Raw genomic sequence first — 18,455 nt, 5'->3', positions numbered from 1 at the left:
CAATCCAATAAGCCTGTCCCAATGTGACATCTTTCTAAGTCTAATTTTACAACAAAATTTTTTAGGGCAGAGCCATGATGGCAGTGTTAAAGCAGTGACTTGCTTGAGCTCTCCCCCAAACCCTTCCCAAAACCCATAAAAATAGCTTTAAACAAATTCTAAAGCAGTAGAACCCACAAAAAGACAGAGTAAAGCAAATTTCTAGGCCAAAACAGCCTGGATGTTTGATCTGAAAGGCATATTGTGCCGGGGAGAGAGGAGCGCAGCTTGGCATGGGTGCCCAGGCCACAGCAAACCTAGAGCAGGCCTCAGAGGACTGAATCACGGGCAGCTGTGGCGGCTTCTGAACTCCTCAATCCATGGATGCCAAAGAAAACTTCTAAGGTCAGTGGGAAAAGTCTGCATTTTTTTGGTGAGAGAAGAGCTAGGGCAGAGACAGTTCCAGAGCGCAGAGCTAGGGTCCTGGGGCAGTGGCTGTGTCCTGAGCTTCCGGCACACAGCCTGAGGGGGAATCAAGTGGTTGATCAGAGAGGGACTGCAGGGATCTCTTTGCTGGTGCTGAGGCAGAAATCTCTTGCTTTGCTCGTGCTTGGATCTGGGTCACAGTTCTGGGTGGTGGTCCTGGGGTGAGAAGGAGCACTGGTGCTGTGGAGCTTGTAGTGGTGGTGAAGAGAAAAAACTCCTCACAGTTCCAAGAGAGAAAAGACTGCTTGTGGCCAGTCACTCAAAGACCAGAGCACAGGCCAGGAAAAGAGTAAATACCTCGACCCTTATCATAAGAACTGAAAATTTACAGGTCCCTACAAGTATCTCTGAAAACAGCTACAAACCCCTGAAGCTTGGGACAGTACATTCTCCACATTGGAAGCAGACTTACCTTAACAAAGAGATTAAAACTCAAGTGATTGGCTGGGATCATGAGCAAGCAGCACAAAAATGGTCAGACTATATTATCTTACTTTGGTGACAAAGAAAATCAAAACATACAACCAGAAGAAGACAACAAAGTCAAAGCTCCACATCCAAAGCCTCCAAGAAAAATATGAATCCATCCCAGGCCTTGGAAGAGCTCAAAAGGGATTTTGAGAAGCAAGTAAGAGAAGTAGAGGAAAAACTGGGAAGAGAAATGAAAGTGATGCAAGAAAATCATGAAAAACAAGTCAACAGCTTGCTAAAGGAGACCCAAAAAAATACTGAAGAAAATAACACCTTAAAAAATAGCCTAACCCAAATGGCAAAAGAGGTCCAAAAAGCCAATGAGGAGAAGAATGCCCTAAAAAGAAAATTGGCCAAATGGAAAAGGAAGTCCAAAAATTACTGAAGAAAACTTCCTTAAAAATTAGAATAGAGCAATTGGAAGATAGTGACTTTATGAGAAATCAAGACACTAAACAAATCCAAAAGAATGAAAAATTAGAAAAATGTGAAATATCTCATTGGAAAAACAACTGACCTGGAAAATAGATCCAGGAGAGAGAATTTAAAAATTATTGGACTATCTGAAAGCCATGATCAAAAAAAGAGCCTAGACATCATCTTTCAAGAAATTATCAAGGAAAACTGCCTGATATTTTAGAACCAGAGGGCAAAATAGAAATTGAAAGAATCCACCAATCTCCTCCTGAAAGAGATCCCCAAAGGAAAACTCCTAGGAATATTGTAGCCAAATTCCAGAGTTCCCAGGTCAAGGAGAAAATATTGCAAGCAGCCAGAAAGAAACAATTCAAGTATGGTGGAAACACAATCAGGATAACACAAGATTTAGCAGCTTCTACATTAAGGACCACAGGGCATGGAATATAATATTCCAGAGGGCAAAGGAGATAGGATTACAACCAAGAATCACCTACCCAGCAAAACTGAGTATAATCCTTCAGGGGAAAAAATGGTCATTCAGTGAAATAGAGGACTTTCAAGCATTCTTGATGAAAAGACCAGAGCTGAATAGAAAATTTGACTTTCAAATACAAGACTCAAGTGGAACATGAAGAGGTAAACAGGAAAGAGAAATCATAAGAGACTTATTAAGGCTGAACTGTTTACATTCCTGCATGGAAAGATGATATTTATAACTCATGAGACCTTTGTCAGTATTAGGGTAGTGGGAGGGGAAAAATTATATGTATGTATGTATGTATAGATAGATAGATAGATAGATAGATAGATAGATAGATAGATAGATAGATAGATAGATAGGCACAGGGTGAGTCAAAGATGAAGGGGTGATATCTGGAGCATAAAATTAAAGGGTGAGAGAGGATTATACCAGGAGAAGGAGAAAGGGAGAGGTAGAATGTGGTACATTATCTTGCACAAAACAGACAAGAAAAGGTTCTTACAGTGGAGGGGAAACAGGGGAAGGTGAGAGAAAATGAGAGAATCTTATTCTCATAGGATTTGGCTTAAGGAGGGAATAACATATACACTCAATTGGGCATGGAAATCTGTCTTACCCTACAGGAAAATAGGGGAGGAAGGGGACAAGAGAGCTGGTGGATGATAGAGAGAAGGGCAGATTGGGAAAGCAGTAATCAGAAAGAAGAACTTCTGAGGAGGGACAGGGTCAAAAGAAAAGAATAGAATAAATGAGAGTTTTTCACAACACGTCTACTATGGAAGTGTTTTGCATAACTGTGCATATATGGCCTGTATTGACTTGCTTGCCTTTTCAATGAGGGTGGGTGGGGTGGGAGTAAGGGAGAAAATTTGGAACCCAAAGTTTTAAAAACATATGTTTAAAAAAATGTTTCCACATGCAACCGGGAAATAAGAAATACAGGAAATGAGGTACAGAAGCCTATCCTGCCCTACAGGAAAATAGAAGGGGAAGGGGATAAGAGAAGTGGGGGGAGAGATAGAAGGGAGGGAAGACTAGGGGAAGGGGTATTCAGAATGCATGCCATCTTGGGTGGGGGAGGGGCAACATGGGGTGAAAATATGGAATTCAAAATCTTGTGGAAATAAATGTTGAAAACTAAAAATAAGTAAATTTATATAATAAAAAATTGTTAAGCTGATGTTATACAAGTAGAAAATAATCAAAGAAGATAGAATTAAATTATAAATCATACTTTTATCATTGTGCCATTGATATTGTATGAAAATATACATGAAAAGGAAAAACAGCATCCTCCAGGTATGGAGAGGGTAAATCCAAAAACATTGAACCAACAATATCTAAACACTATACCACCATTCATCTCAGCAGGATGGAGGTGATGGTGAGGGGAGTGGATGGCATCAGCCAGGAAGAAGAAATTATTTTTAATAAGGATACTCAAGATAGACATGGGCTCAAAGACATCCTCTGAAAGTGAGGGAGATCTCATGATTAATGTCAGTCTCATGTGTGTTGCTTTTCTTAATGAAAACGAAAGGGTGACACTCTGCCCTTTGTCATCAACACATGCTTCTGACATTCTGAGAACTTCCCAAATGCAGGATGTTCATTCCTAAAAAGTGGGCAAGGTACCAAATGAGCCTCCATTTCCCTGTCTACCCTCAGTCTTACAAAACTCAAGAGGGTCTCTCTTGCTACAGCATTTTCCTCTAAAAGTCCTAAGATTGAGCACTCTCTATAGGATGGAGGTTTATGTGGAGTTTGTGCATATGATTTAGGGCTTGTGTGAGGAATGGTTCAATAGTGTTGATCTCTGTCAAGGTTAGGTTATACAGATTGGTATGTGCTTCCTGCTGTTTGACAAAACTGTAGATTATCCAGAGTTCAGCTATTCAATTATCCCACATATCCTTAATCAGGGTCAGGATCACATTTGCCTTGAGGATGTTATCCAAAGCATGATTTAACAACAATTTGGTAAGTGACATGTAGTAAGGACAAGACATTAGGGTGAATGTTTCCTCCTTTCTCTCTTTGATCTTGTATCTTCCCTGATTTTTCAACATGTCCCCATTCAAGTGGCTCTTGACACTTCTGTCTTTGTTTTAGGTTCCTTCCCAATCAGAGGTACTTCTACAGGTAAACCAGGATTTAAAGGTTCCAGATCTCTCCCAACAAGATAAATTTTGTTCATGCTGAAACTTGGGATGGTGATGATCAGCACCTTCTCAGCTAAGTCCATGGTACCTTCCTAGAGTACTCCTGACTTCCTGTATGTTCCTGAGTCAAAGTCTCTGGGTCAGAGGCTGAGGTAGAGCTGCTGTCTTAAGTAGTTTACACTTACATCTTCCACTTTCTCACTACTCATTCATTCCTCTCACCCTCAGTATTTAGCTTTTGTTCACTCTGTTCTCTACAGTGACATCAATGTTTTTCTTTCACCAAAAAGTGTTTATAACTTGACATTGAAAGATATAATGATCCTTAGAGGTCATCTAGTCAAACAATGTCATTTTGTTTCCGATAGAATACTAAGGACTGAAAAGAGAAAATGACTTCTCCAAAATTACATAATTAGCAACTATATTGGGATTTTAATTCAGCCTCATTTACATTTACATAGCATTTGATTTGTTTCCAGGTTTCCCACCACCATCACCACTCTGTAGAGTGGATCTTGTAAGATCCTTACTGCAACAACACCAAGTCTTTCTTAATATTCTTCTCTCTTGAATTCCATGATACACTGTCCTCTTTTTCTTCCCTAGCAGTTCCTTTTTCTTCTTGTCCAGAAATACGGGCATACCAAGACTCCATCTTGGGTTTTATTTTTGTTCCTGTCAAAATATTCTTGTTTTAACAAGTTACCACAATTATTATCAATTCCATAAAGATAAATTCTGTGAAAATAACTGCTAAGCATTCATCTCTTATCTCAAAAATTTGTCTGCCTTAATTATGAATTTATATCTGGTGAACATTTTATATGAATATCTCAAGAAAAAAACTCAATAGATCTAAAGCTGAGTTCATCATCCATTCCTGAAAATTTCCCTTTTTTGTATTTCCTTATTTCTATAAATGGTATCATCATTCTCCCAAAATGGAATCCATAAAACCATCTTTGACCCATTTCTCTCCTTTATGCACAATGTCTTACACATAGTGGGCATTTAATAAATGTTAGTCAACTGACTTATATAAAGATCCAATCAATTCTCAGTTTCTTCCAATTCTACTCAATGATGCTACTTATATCAATCCATTCTTCCACTTCTATTGCCACTACTCTAATTTAGTCCTTCAGTACTTCTTAGACTTCAGATTGACTTCCTTGTCTTTCCCCTCTCCCCTATCAAGTCATTACTACACAATATTATCAGGTTGCTTCACAGCTCTAATTCTATGACTGCCCTACTCAAAATTTTTAAATATATTACTCTGCCTAAGGTATATAATACAACTCTTTAGCCTAGAATTTAAAATTCTCCATATCCAGTTCCAACCAAACTTTCTAGCTTTAGTGATAGGTACATCCCTACAACCATTCTATATTCCAACCAAAATTTACAGTTCGCTGAATTTCTGCTGCCTGTCTAGATGCAATCCTTTTGTATATTCCATATCCCAGTCTCTCACACTGGATGCTATCTCTTTCTTCCATTTTCTGCTAATGAAATCCTCCCTTCCTCCAAGGATCTGACTAAATTAAACTTACTCCACAAAGCCTGACTTGATCTCCCCTTCTGGAAGTTGATTCTCCTGCATTTAAGAGCTCATAATATTTTTGAGTGTTGCTTATGACATTCTAACTTATATTTTAATAATTTGTCTCTACCTTCTAGGTTGTAAGTTCCTAATGTGAGGGGGATTATGTCACTCATGTTTTTTTATTCACAGAATCTAGCACAGTGTCTTAAATATAGTAGGTACTTCTAAAATGTTTTGCTGAATTTATTGTTTGTTGAAGAAAGCCAGGAACAAAAGTACCAATTGATACATAGCACTAGAGAAAACCCAGATTCCCTACTCTAGTTCCTTTATTTTGCAGATAAGAAACTCAATGGCAGTCATGAGAGGTAAAATATCATATGCAACCTTACACAACTAGTTAAGTGGCAGAATTGGCATTCAAATCTAGGTAATGAAGTCAGTGTCAAGAAGTTGGAAAATATAAGAACATAGTAGAGTAGACACATCTCAGAGTTATTGAAGCCATACAATGGATATAAGGATCTTCCCACAGAAGATGAAAGAACATTCAGAAAGGGAAGCTACATCTCACACACCACAGCACAATGAGGAACATTTGAAGACATTAGGAATATGATGAAATCTCAGTAACAAAAGCAGGAAATAGGGACTCCTGGTGGTTGATGTCTCTCTGATTAAGGGTACAGCTGAGACTGCATCTGCATACCTAATATAGTTAATCAGTAGGTATCCTGTGTTTCTAGGGTGTTTATCTGGGACCTGATGGAGATCCTGCTGAGACTGATCAAACCCACTGACTGATTTTCACCCTGTGTGGGAATGAATGATACCATCAAAGGCAACACAAACTATATCTCTGTCAAATTAGCAATGCCCCTAAACTGGAATAGAAAAGAATTAAAATCAACATGTGATTACAATTTCCAAGAAATATTAACTATTTTGAATCTAAGAAACTATACTAAGCTTAATATATTTATACATGCTTACATATGATCCATATATTCTGTCAAATAAACAGCTGTTAACTCATTTACTTCTTATTTATTTATTCAACAGACAGTTATTAAGCTACAATTACTTGTAGAAGGAGACATAGTCTGACATAGTGAATAGAGAGCTGGTCTCAGCATGATAAAGACTTGTGTTCATAACTTGCATCCAATATTTGTTGGCTCTGCAACCCTGGGTCAATGACTTAACCTCTTAGTGACACAAAACAACTCCCTAAGACTTTCAGGTACAGAGTAGCTAGAGTATAGAACAAGTTTTCATCATCAGGAGCCCTTGTATTGATTATATCACAGATTTGGCCTACATAGGCAGCTAGGTGGCACAATGGTTAGCGCTGGATTTGAAATCAGGAAGACCTGAGTTCAACCTTAGTTCAGGCACTAAGTAGTTGTGTGACACAGGACAACTCACTTAACCTCTCTCAAACTCAGATTTTTCGTTTATAAAATGAAGATAATAATAGCACCAACTTCCAGAGATTGTTGTGAATATCATCTTAGATGGCAGTAGGAAAAGACCCAGGACTGAGGAGTAATTATCTCATTGCACTTTGTCTTCATAAAACCACAGTTCAGTATTGTATCTGGTTCTATGTATCATTTTATGAATAATATTGATAAGTAGGAAATCATCCAGAAGAACACAAACAAAATGGTGAAGGGACTCAATTTCATACTATATGAAGATCAGCTAAAGTACTAGAGAAATTTAGCAGAAAGAAAATTTTTAGTGCAAGCATTTAAAAAGTTATAAGGAGGAAGAAGAAAATAGGCATGTCATAGATGGCCACCAAATGCAGAATCAGGAGCAGTGGGGAAAAGCAGCAAAGCAAATGTAGACTGAATATAAGGTATGAATTCTTAACAATGAGACATATCTGAAAGTAGCATGGTATGTTTCAGGAGGCAAAGGCTTCTTCACCCTCACTTGAGGTCATCAAACAAACAAAACTGGATACCCACATGTCAAGAATTATGTAACATGGATTGTTGAACAGAAATGTGTTGGACTTGATGGTCTCTGAAGTCCTTCCAACTCAGAGATTCTGTGACTCTGACATCAAATGACAAGTTCATTTAGATCCTTGCAAGATAGCTACCATTCTTGCTTTTAAAAAATGTATTATTTATTTTAACATTCTTTTCCTTAAAAAATTGAGTTCCAAATCCTCTCCCTCTATCCCACCCTTCCCCCAGTGCTAGGAAGGCAAGCAAAGTGATATCAATTATATATGTGAAATCTTGCAAAACACATTTCTGTATCGGACATATCACAGGAAAAGGAAAAGGAAAAGGAAAAGGAAAAGGAAAAGGAAAAGGAAAAGGAAAAGGAAAAGGAAAAGGGGAAGGGAAGGGAAGGGAAGGGAAGGGAAGGGAAGGGAAGGGAAGGGAAGGGAAGGGAAGGGAAGGGAAGGGAAGGGAAGGGAAGGGAAGGGAAGGAAGGGAAGGGAAGGGAAGGGAAGGGAAGGGAAGGGAAATTATACTTTAACTTGCACTAAGAATTCATAATTTCTCTTTCTAGGGGTGGATAGAATTTTTTCCATCATGAGTCCTTTGCAATTGTCTTGGACCATTGTATTGAACAGAGTAATCAAATGTTTCATAATTTCATAACATAATATTGCTGTTATTTTACGCAGTGATCTCCCGGTTCTTCTCATTTCACTTGGCATCAGTTCAAAGAAGTATTGCCATATTTTCTGCTTTCTTTTTCTGAAGCAAACCTTCTTGAAATTTCTTATAACACAATATTATTTTGTCACAATGATATGTTGCAACTTGTTTAGCCATTCCCCAATTGATGAGCATCCCCTCAATTTCAATTTTTTTTGCCAAAACAGAAACAGCTGCTGTAGGTATTTTTGTACATATAGGTCCTTTTTCTTTTTCTTTGATACCTCTTGGGGTAGAGCTCTAATAGTAGTATTGCAGAGTCAAAGGGTATGCACACTATTATAGATTTTTGGGGCGTAGTTCCAAATTGATTTACAGAATGGCTGGACCAGTTCTCAACTACACTAACAATGTATTAGTTTACTTATTTTTTCCTCATCATCTCCAGCATTTGTTATTCATGATACATGCGAAGTGGTACCTCAGAACTGTTTTAATTTGTATTATTCTGATCAATACTGATTTAGAGCATTTTTTAATGTGACTTTAGATAGCTTTGACTTCTTCTGAAATCTTCCTGTTTACATCCTTTGACCATTTATCAATTAGGGAATGGCTTTTATTTTTATAAATTTTACTCAGTTCTCTATATATTTGGGAAATGAGGCCATTGTTAGAGAAACTTTCTATATTTTATATTACTTCCTTGTCTACAGCAACATTAAACAAAATGGTTTTTTTCCTTGATTATCTCTTTTAATTAGGTCTATTTCTGCTTGTTTTCTCTGAGAGCATGATTACTACACCTGCCTTTTTTACTTCAGCTGAAACATAACAGATTCTACTTCAACCTTTATCTTAACTCTGTGTATGTCTTTCTGTTTCAAGTATGTCTCTTGTAAATAACATATTGCTTACTTTACTTACTGCTTTCTAATCCGTTCTGCTATCCACTTCCATTTTATGGATGAGATAATTCTGTTCACAGTTATAATTCCTATGTGTTTCTCTCCACTCTATTTTTTCTGTTTATCTTTCTCTCTGTCTTTTTATTCTGTCCCTCCTCAAAAGTCTGTTTTGCTTCTGACCATTGCCTCCTTCATAGTTCCTTTTTATCATTCCCATCCACCAAGTCTCTTATCCCCTTCCCCTCCTATTTCCCTACTAGGTTAGTAATATTTTTATACCAAATTGAGTGTGTATATATATTCTTCCCTCTTTGAGCCAATTCTGATGAATGCGATTCACTCATTGCCTGCCACTATCTCTCATTTTCCCCACTATACAAAATCTTCCATGTGTACTTCTTTTATGTGAGAAAACTTTCCCCATTCTGCCTCTTTTTTCCCCATTTTCCCAGTGAATCTCTCTTTCTTCCTCCATTTTTTTTCAAGATTATCCCAGCATAACTCCTTCCTATGCCCTCTATCAAAGTAGATTCCTTCTAACTGCCTTAATAGTAAAGTTCTTAGGAGTTACATGTATCATCTTCCCACATAAGAACATATAACAATTTAATTTTGGTTTACTTTCATATTTACCTTTTTTATGTTTCTCTTGAGTCTTGGGTTGAATGTCAAATTTTCTATCCAGTTCTGATCTTTTCATCAGGAATGCTTGAAAGTCCTCAATTTCATTAAATATCCATTTTCCCCCCAGGACTGTGCTCATTTTTATGGGGAGGTGATTCTTAGTTGTAATCATAGATCTTTTTTCCTTCCAGAATATCACATCTGAAGCCCTCCATTCTTTTTACAAGGAAGATGTTAAATTTTGTGTAAACCTATCTCTAGCTCCACAATATTTTAGTTGTTTCTTTCTATCTTCTTGCAATATTTTCTCTTTCTCCTAGGAGCTTCATAGTGTTACTATATTTTTTCTGAGTTTTCATTTTGGGATCTCTTTCAGGAGGTGATCAGTGGATTCTTTCCATTTCTATTTTAGCCTCTGGATCTAAGACATAAGGGGAATTAACTTCATAATTTCTTTAAATATTATTGTGATCTCTATTTATAATCATGGGTTCATATAGTCTCATAATTGTTAAATTATCTCTCTTTGAACTATTTTGAAGGTCAGTTGTTTTTCCAATGGGATATTTTACATTTTCTTCTATTTTCTCATCTCATGCCTTTGTTTTATTGTTTCTTGATGTCTTATGGAGTCATTAGCTTCCAGTTGCCCAATTCTGCTTTCTAATGAATTCTTTTCTTCAGTGAATTTTTGTACATCCACTTCCATTTACCCAATTCTGCTCTTTAAAGAGTTTTTTACTTCTGTGGGTTTTTTGCCTTATTTGCCATTGGACCAATTATTTTTTTTAAGGTGCTATTTTCTTTAGGATTTTTTTCTCTTACCAAGCTGTTACTTCTCTTTTCATAATTTTATTTCTTCACTCATTTCTTTTTTTCCATTTTTCTGCTACCATTCATCTCTTTCTTTAATTTTCCAGGAATTCTTATTGGGCTTCAATCCAATTAGTATTTTCCTTGAACCTTTGCTTATAGCTGTTTTCACATTGTTTTCTTCTTCTGAGTTTATGTCTTGGTGTTCTCTGCCACTGCAGAAGCTTTGTATGGTGAAACTGTGGTTGTTGTTGTTGTTGTTGTTAACTAAATTTCACAGCCTGTCTTTTAACTTTCAACCTTATGTTACAATTGGATTCTGTGTACCTGGGGCTGGGAAGGCACTGTCCCAAGCCTCAGACTTTTTTGTGCTGTTTTCAGAACGATTTCTGGGGGCCTACAAGCTATTGGTGCTTCTGAGGTGTTGTGATTCAGAGAGGTGTAGTTACAGCTCTCTTCGTCTATACTCTGGTCTTTAACTAGGAAGGGCCCATATGCTGCTGTTGCCCTGCAGCCATAAGCATTAATTTGCCCCTTGCCTTGGAACTGTACCCAGTTCTCCTGCTGTCTTGAAGACATAAGCACTAGTATTCATCTTTGCCTTGTAACTATGACCAAGGCCCCCTTGTGACTGAGTATAAGTGCTCCTCTCTGCCCTAGAACTGCAGCTCAGAATATCTTATGGGCAGTAGAGTTGTTAATCAGTGTCAGCTGCACCTGGTTCTAGCAAACAATTTCCTGGAATCTCTTTCTGACCAGTTGTCCCACCCTTTTATCATCTCTGGGCTGAGAGTTTTTTGTAACTGCTGCTACTGCTGCTGCTGCTGCTGCTGCTGCTGCTGCCCTATTACAGCCACCCCCAAGGTCCAAAGCTGCTGCTGCTGTGGCTACATGTACTTTGTACTGGCAACCATCCTGGTGTTACAGACTTCTCCTGCTGACTTCCAAAGTTGTCTTAGGCTGAAAAAATATCTCATTCTGAACTTTTGTTGGTTGTACTGCTACAAAATTTGATTTGAGATGTTATTTTAAAGTTGTCTGGAGAGGAATGTTTGGAGAGTTCAATTGGGTTGCTGCTGGTACTCTGCCACTCTATGGCTCTCAACCATAACTTGCATCCTTTTAATCATACATAACCCAAAGATCATTAGCATGTGGTAACAAGAGTTCACTGCAGAAAGATAAGCAGGAGCCTTGATGAGAAAAGCAACTTCTGTTGTGTGAATTCTCAAAGGAGTCTATTTTCCTTCATTTTTTTTAATATAAAACATTCCAATAAATTTTGCTCAAATCTTTTATGCACAAACCAGTTCCTTGTATTACGCTCTTTTTTTAATTGGTATTCTTCTAAGACTGGGTCAATTGCCCTCTTTTGTTTGTAGTTTTGCCCGCTCTTCAGTCAGTACGATGACCTTTTCTTTTTATTCTTAGATATTTGCTTTTCCCCATCTCAAGGTCTTTTATCTGTCTCTTTGAGGCTTGGTAACTTGATAATTTTCCCAGAAATTTTTCACACTAACAATGAACACTTTTGCAGAGTCCCTGCTTACTTTCTGTTTACTTTAAAAGGACCAAGTCAGATTTTTCATATGTTCTCACTTGCAGTTATATGATTCTTTGATTAACACCATAAACTACTACAATTATGTGACAGCTGTGATAGTTCAGTGTTGATTCACTAATACAACATTGATTTTTGTCTCTTGTAATAATTATTATTATTTCAATTGTTAAGCTATGTTCTGTCTCATCTCTAGTGATTTTGAAGTCCTAGGTAGGAAGGAAAACTGCTTGGGTTTAGGGAAGACATAATGGTTTTATCTCTTCTTGAACTGAAAGCCATAACTATGAGTAAGAAAGTAATGTGGAAGGTGACAGCTCATTTTATAGATGGCATTGAAGATCAAGATTGTTTTTCTGCATCATGACTTATAAAATTAGCTTGAAAGGGCATCTGGCAAGGAATAGATTGTATCTTCCACATACCAGGAAGAACATATTTGCCATAACACTTGCTTTTTTGACTAATATGGCTTGAAACTGTGATTTGTAAGAGAAAATGCCCATGTAAAAACCAGGTTTTTATACTCTGGTTACTAAAGAAGACAACAGTTTTTGTTTGTTTTCTTTTTATCATGGTAACTAGGGGAGTCTAACAGCTATCTGGTGGGGAAAGGAAAAGGTAAATCTGCTTCACAAGTAATTGTGATGACATTTCCATGATATAAAGGCTGCATTTAGCTTAGGTATAAAAAACAAGGCAAATACCATCACTGGCATGTGTAGGATGGTCCCATTTCTATTGTCCTTGAGCATATTCAGATTTGACTTTAGAGCAGAACCAAAATAGGATAACCTTCACCTGAGAAAGGCACAGTAAGAAGTATGGCCATGCCCCAGTAGCTTCCCACATACTGATTTTGTTTGTGCTGCTTTGGTGTATAAATGAACTGGGGGAAAAAAAGATGGAAATGGAGGTTCAACTGTGGTAGGTCTGTTTTCCCCTTACCCAATTAGCTTAAGTGTTGTTACTGTCCTCAATACCCTTTGTGATGTTAGTGAGTCAGTTCACTAAGACAGGAGTCTGTGAATTTGATAATTCAGATTCAGTCAATGGTAATTCAAATTAAGCCTAGACTGCATCTCTGATATATTTCTTGAACCTTAGTACTTTTTAATGAGTACATTGGAGAGAGTTTTATAAACATGACATAGGTGCCCAATAAAATAACAACTTTGTAATAGAAATACCCAGTACTTCATAGGGTGGAATTTCAAGCAAGAATGTTGGTAATAATGTTTTGGCTTCAAGTGATTATATTATGAATATGGAAAATGGAAATAGACATAGAGTGGGGAAGGTGGGAATTCTAACAGAGATAGATATAATATCATAGTTATCACAAGAAATCAGTGAAATGGTCATGATTAAAATGTCACTATGGAAAAAATATAACTAAGAGAAACACTTAACATCTAGAAGATACACATTCACATAGAAATCTAAACATCTTAGTGGAAGTATGGTACAGAGTATTTGAAAGAAAAGAAATTTAAAAAATAGCCAAAAGTGATATTTCAGGAGAGTGGTCCACTATAAATTGCATAGTCAGATGGATGATATAAATATATTTCCTTAATACATATCACAAAATTGGCACAGATAAGATATAATAATTATAGAGGACTGCAATTACCTAAAAGCCCTCTAGAAGGTCTTATTTGCTACAAAGAAACATCTAATAAGTTCTTTACTTTCTTTGACAAAAATAGAGGAAGCACTGAGGGAACTTATTTGTAACTTACCTCAAATTTTTACTTAAACAACAAAAAGGAAAAAATTGTTGGAGAAGTGGAGATGGCAAAAACTTCAGGAAAAAGTAACCGTATCAAGCTAATTGATAATTATGAAGGTTGGAAATGGGTATATACAAAATCACCATCTTGGCTCTGCCCCCATCCTTCTGTGTCCAAATATCTGTAAAAATGGGTCTAAAGAAATTCTAGAGCAGTAGAACCCACAAAAAGACAGAGTGAAACAAATTTCCAGCCTAAGACAACCAGGATGGTTAATTGGAAAGGTCTGGTGCACCAGGCTCTGAGAGGAATGCAGTTCAATGTGAGCGCACAGGCAAAGACCCAGCCTCAGTGAACCTGGAGCAGGCCTCAGAGGACTGAATCACGAACAGCTGTGGTAGTTTCCAGACTTCTGAACCCAAAAACACCAAAGACAACTTTGAAAGTCAGTAGGAAAGGTTCATTGGACCTTGGTGAGAGAGGAGCTCAGTCTGTCCCCAGCAGCTGCTTCTGAAGCTCTGGGTCCATAGATAGAGGGGGATTGAATGGCTGATCAGAGCAGGATTACAGGGAACTCTTTGCTGGTGGTGAGGCAGGATTCTCTTGCTTTGCCTGTGCTTGGATTTGAGTCTCAGTCCTGATGGCAGTCCTGGGGTGAGAAGGAGTGCTGGGATGGCAGAGCTTGTGGCAGCAGTGTAGAGAGAATACTCCTTACAGTTACAAGGCAGAAAAGTGTGCTTGTGATCACTCGTAGACCAGAGCACAGGCCAGAAAAGGAGTAAACACCTCACCCTTGATCATACCACCTTGGAAGACCTGAAAATTTATAGGTCCCTAGAAGTGTCTCTGAAAACAGCTACACAAAACCCCTGAAGCTTGGGACAGTATATTCTCCACACTGGAAGCAGACCTTTACCTTAACAAAGAGTTTAATAGTCAAGCAGTTGGCTGGGATCATGAGTAAACAGTGCAAAAAAAAAACCCTCTGAAAATAGAATCTTACTTTGGTGACAAAGAAGATCAAAACTTAGACTCAGCAGAAGACAACAAAGTCAAAGCTCCTACATGCAAAGCCTCCAAGAAAAAATATAAATTGGATCCAGGCCATTGAAGAGCTCAAAAAGGATTTTGAGAATCAAGTAAGAGAAATAGAGGAAAAATTGGATAGAGAAATGACAGTGGTACAAGAAAATCATGAAAAACAAGTCGATAGCTTTCTAAAAGAGACCCCCCCAAAAAACACTGAAGAAAATAACACCTTAAAAAATAGCCTAACCCAAATGGCAAAATGCCAATGAAGACAAGAATGCCTTCAAAAGCAGAATTGGCCAAATGGAAAAGGAAGTTCAAAAGCTCACTGAAGAAGACACTTCCTTAAAAATTAGAATGGAGCAAATGGAAGCTAAAATTAAGCAATAATAAAACAAAACCAAATCCTTCAGGGAGAAAAATGGACATTCAGTGAAATAGAAGACTTTCAAGCATTCTTGATGAAAAGACCAGAGCTGAATAGAAAATCTGACTTTCAAATACAAGACTCAAGAGAAGCATGAAAAGGTAAACAGGAAAGAGAAATCATAAGGGGGCTTATTAAAGTTGAACTGTTCACATTTCTACAGGGAAAGATGATATTTGTAACTTCATGAGACCTTTCTCAGTGTTACAGTAGTAAGAGGGCATATATATAGACAGAGGGCACAAGATGAGTTGAATCTGAAGGTATAATATCTAAAAAATAAAATTAAGAAGTGAGAGAGGATTGTATAGGGAGAAGGAGAAAGAGAGAGGTATAATGGGAAAAATTTTGACACATAAGAGGGAAGAAAAAAGCTTTTACTGTGGAAAGGAAGAGAGGTGAGGTGAGAGGGAATGAATAAATCATACTCTCATTGGATTTTGTTTAAGGAGGGAATAACATACACAAACAATTGGGTATGGAAATCTGTCTTATTCTACAGGAAAATAGGGGGAAGGGGGGGAAGAGGGGGAGATGTTAGGAGGAAAAGAAGATTAGAGGAGGGAGTAATCAGAAGGAAACACTTTTGAGGAGGAACAGGGTCAAAGGAGAGAATAGAATAAATGGGGGTGGGATAGGATGAAGGGAAATACGGTTAGTTTTTCACAACATGACTATTAGGGAAGTGTTTCACGTGACTATATATGTGTAACCTGTATCAAGTTGTTGGCCTTCTGTATGAGAGTGTGTGGGGAGGGAGAAAGGGAGAGAATTTGGAACTCAAAGTTTTAAAAACAAATGTTAAAAATTGTTTTTACATGCAACTGGGAAATAAAATATACAGGCAATGGAGTTTAGAAATCTATCCTGCACTATAGGAAAATAGAAAGAGAAGGGGATAACAGAAAGGGTGTGGTGATAGAAGGGAGGACAGATCAGGGGAAAGAGTATTCAGAACGCACACTATCTTGGGATGGGGGGAGGGGCAAGATGGAGAGAAAATTTGGGACTCAAAATCTTGTGGAAATGAATGTAAAAACTAAAAATAAATGACCTAATTAAAAAAAATTCTAAAAATGAATAGATTAGGATAGATGAAAAAAGAACACTAAAGCCCCAGATGAGCAAACTTTGTACAAAATGTTAAGGACAGCAAAAAAGAGAACTTAAGTAATATCTGAAGAAGAAGAAAATCCTTGATTTACCTTCTATTTTCTCTAACAATACAATATTCGAAGCATAAAAGTTAAAACAACCACTGTAAAAAGGGAATCAAAAACCAAAATAAATGATCTGATAGTATGAGTCCAGCAACCTCCTTAAATGACTTCAAGCTCTAAGGTCAAATGAATGACAAACCAAGGTACTGAAAAAGCTTGCAATTTTAATTATAGATCCATTATTAAAAACCTTTAAGAAGTCATGGAGTAACAGAGAAGCATAGAAAGACTTCCATGAATTTATTTAAAGTGCTGGCAAGAAAATAGTATATGTATACCATGACTGAAATAATGTAAGAAAGAAATAACCACCACAAAACAATCAAAAATGGATGTTGTGAAGGTACAGAAAACAAACAAATGTTATCTGCATAAAGAAGTATAAGAAGATATCTCCCAAAATTTTTAGCAGAGATGAGGGAAGGGGTACATATGGGTGAAACATTACATGCAAGGTCTATTTCTCCCCATGTTTTGGTTGATTTTGCTGAATTATTCTTTTCTCTTCTTTCTCTTTATTAAGAAAGAAATCCATTATAAAAAACATTCCTAGATCTGAACCTCAAAGAGATCAAAGAAAAAAGACATGGATAAACATGTACAAAAATATTTATAGCAACTCTTTTTGTGTTGGCAAATAATTAGACATTGAAGGTTGCTCATCAACTGGGGAATGGCTGAACAAGTTGTGACATATGATTGTGATGGAGTACTATTGTGTATAAGAAATCAAGGGATTTTCTCTTTGCATTTTTCTTCAGTCAAGCATATCTGTAGTGTTTGTGTCTATTTCTGAGCACCAAAGTTAAGGGAGATGCTGATTAGACCAAGCAGAAGCTTATGATTTTATGACATAATAAGAAATATTAAAACATAAAAAACAGACAAAATAGAAGAAAATGTAATGTATCTCATAGGAAGAATAACTGACCTGGGAAACAAATGGAGGAAGGAAAATTTAAAGATCATTGAACTATGTGAAAGTTAAAACTAAAAGAAGAAGTCTGAACATCATGTTTCAATGAATCCTAAAATAAAACTGCCTATACCTCTCAGATCCAAATGATAAAGTGGAAATAGAGTCTATTGATCACTTCTTGAAAAAATCCCCAAAGTGAAAACTCCCAGAAACATTATAACCAAAATCTGAAACATTTTTATCAAAGAAAATATATTGCAAGCACTTAGAAAAAAAAAAAATTCAAGTAGTGAAGAGTCACAGCCAGTGTCACACATGATTGGGCAGCCACCATTACAAAGGATCATATAGCTTATAGTACACTATTCTAGAGGGCAAATCACACAAGATTACAACTAAGTATAATTTATCCAGCAAATATGAGTATAATTTTATGGGGGAATGAAATAGAGGAATTCCAAAAATTTCAGATGAAAAGACTTCAGCTAGGTAGAAACTTTGAATTACAAACACAGGAATCAAGGGAAATATATATATATATATATATATATATATATATATATATATATATATATATATATATATATATATATATATATATATATATACATATATAAAAGATAAATATAAAAGAATTATCAAAAGGTACTAAACAAGGATAAATAGGTTACATTATAGTATCAGATAATGATACATGTTCCCTCTGAGCCCTATCATCTTCAGGGTCATAGAGAGAGAATCAAATTAGGAAGAAGGTCTGGTTTCTGTTACCTCTTCATGATCTTAAGAGTAGAAAGATCAGGAAATAGGATCTAGAAGAATGGAAAAATTGAGGAAGTGAATGTAGGGAAAATTATTTCATATAATCAGGGTATACAAGCATTACTCTATACAAACATCATTTGAGGCATACTTGAACAAGTTATACTGTATGAAGGTGATTACAATTGTGCTGTAGGAAATGATGAGGACGATGGTTTCACAGATACCTGACAAAGCTTATATGAGTTGATGCAAGGTGAAGTGAAGAAAACTAA

General features: G+C 36.7%; 1 pseudogene; it reads right to left on the bottom strand.

Annotated features, from left to right (window-relative positions):
* Positions 1 to 3,558: 3,558 nt before the first annotated feature.
* Positions 3,559 to 4,082, bottom strand: LOC110203419 (DNA replication complex GINS protein PSF2 pseudogene; annotated as a pseudogene).
* Positions 4,083 to 18,455: the final 14,373 nt, after the last annotated feature.

Source organism: Phascolarctos cinereus, unplaced genomic scaffold (assembly GCF_003287225.1).
Source record: "Phascolarctos cinereus isolate Bilbo 61053 unplaced genomic scaffold, phaCin_HiC Scaffold_726;HRSCAF=1367, whole genome shotgun sequence".
Lineage (NCBI taxonomy): Eukaryota > Metazoa > Chordata > Mammalia > Diprotodontia > Phascolarctidae > Phascolarctos > Phascolarctos cinereus.
This window is presented reverse-complemented; position numbering and strand designations above follow the sequence as displayed.